At 41.7% G+C, this 2,096-nt stretch overlaps 1 non-coding gene across 1 annotated transcript; it reads left to right on the plus strand.

Annotated features, from left to right (window-relative positions):
• The first annotated feature begins 526 nt into the window (after window positions 1–526).
• On the plus strand, window positions 527–598 carry TRNAR-CCG (transfer RNA arginine (anticodon CCG)). Its single transcript has one exon. It is a non-coding gene; the product is annotated as a tRNA-Arg (tRNA).
• Window positions 599–2,096: the final 1,498 nt, after the last annotated feature.

Below are 2,096 nucleotides of genomic sequence, written 5' to 3' on the forward strand. Positions count from 1 at the left end.
TGTAATCGTATTATAGGGAGGTGTATATATGTGGTACAGAGTCCGCTCTCCACACCGCCACGAGCTGCTACAAACCGGCTTGTCATGAGGAGGATCTCGCCGCTTGTGCATGTGGATCGGCGTATGGCGAACTGCGAAAATCCTCCACACAGTGTGCGATGCCAACCAAATGCCGCACATCGTAGACGATAATCAACCATGCTATTCACAGGGATTTATGCCTCACGGTCGTTCGCAAGACCATGTAGACGCCCTGAAATCGTGTCATGTGGCTAAGCGAAAAAGGAATTCTATCACTGTATGAAACAGGAAAACTGGAATTTCGGTAACTCCCTTCTCTGACATTCCTGTCAAGATGCTACCCCAATGGATAAGTGGTTTTAGGCTCCTTACGCGATGCCTGTCCTATCGTCGAGTCAGCACCGTCTCCGGCCTGAGGAAAGCCTGAACAGAAGATTCGGATGTGATACCCATGGCCCATCTGTAATGCAGTACCCTGCAATGGAAACTCCGATACCGAAAAGGGGGCGCGGTGGCTCAGTGGTAGAGCGTTCACTTCCGGTGCTAGGGGTCCCTGGTTCGATCCCAGCTCGCGCCGTGTGGACTTTGTGGTGGACAAACACCGTGCTCGTGGGTTTTCTCGGGGTTCTTCCGTTTCCTCCCACTTTCGTCATTCCACCATTTCTCATTATCACCGTCTCCTTTAGCCTAACCGGCATAACCGTGGGACGTTAAACTTAGAGATTTCCGATACCGAAAAATAATCAGTAGAGGTGGCCTGCAATTTGAACAGAACTGGTGGTATAAGCACGGCATCTCCTAGCTAAGTAGCATATTCAAATTCGGTTCAATATAAATGAATCAAGCTCTGTATTTAAAATTTATGCCCTTTGAAACATTTTCCTCTTCTTACAAAATCTTAGACTTTTACTAAGACGCATATAAGTCAACTCTAATTAAAAGTAGAACAACAACTTATACCTCGATTGAATTGTAATTAAATAGTATGAACACGCGTGTTGCGATGTAATTTATCACCTATAATCGTGGGAAAAAACATCTCAGCATGTATTATTCTTTGTCGAATTATGATAGGAAAGTTGAACAACGAGTTACGAAAGGAAACATACAGTACATGAGAAGAGTTATACAAAAGAAAATGTGAAGATATAGAAGAGTTAAAAAGAACTGGAAAATATGAGGAAATGCAAAAGAAGGTGAAATCTATAGAACTCCAGAGGAAACAAGGGAGTACTACGATGACATTAGAAAATAAGAATGGGAACATGGTCAGGAAGAGGAAAGAATATGTTAAGGAATAGTAGGAATAGATCGTGCGGCTTAGGTGTTGAAGCAGAAAATGAAATACAGGAGGATGATAAAGGGTTTAACATTCCTTGGGATGAGTTCGAAAAAGCTATATCTGAGATTAGGAATGGAAAAGCAACCGGGATAGATAATGCACCACTCGAATTCATTATGGGAGATAAGGACAAGAAAGAATTATTACGACAATACAAATGCAATATCTGGTGCAGGATAGTTGCCGAAAGATTTCCTGAAGAAGATCATAATACCGTTGGCTAAGAAATTGGACCCAAAAGGTATGAGAACTATTAGTCTCATAATGCATGCAGCTCAAATTATTCTTCGAATACTGAGTAAAAAGTTGTATAGAAGGACAAATGAAGAAGTTGAGAAAGAACATAGACGAAATTATCTTCAATAATTCAGGATTAGTTGCCCACAAGACGAAATTCTCGTTTCTCCTCAATTGTAATCTCGAAAACTAGACAGGCATCAAAATAACAAGTGCTTTTTTAATGTAACGATAACGACTTGCCTGTCGGGATCGTTATGAGAGGCACCCACGAGATGCGGGATAACTTTGATAAACTTGATTGAAATGAAACACATAATTCTGATGGTATCGAATAGTAGCTCTAAGGGCGTAAAAGGAACAGATGGTAGAGCAAGGAGTAGCAACTAATTTAGAACAGATCTCACCCTATATCGAAGTAGTTCCAATCTTATCCCTCTTACTCATTGGTAACGATAGGCACTGTCCAGAGGCTTGTTGGTCGGGACGTCATGAT

Source organism: Thermobia domestica, chromosome 2 (assembly GCF_964235325.1).
Source record: "Thermobia domestica chromosome 2, izTheDome1.hap1.1, whole genome shotgun sequence".
In the NCBI taxonomy this organism is placed as follows: Eukaryota; Metazoa; Arthropoda; class Insecta; order Zygentoma; family Lepismatidae; genus Thermobia; species Thermobia domestica.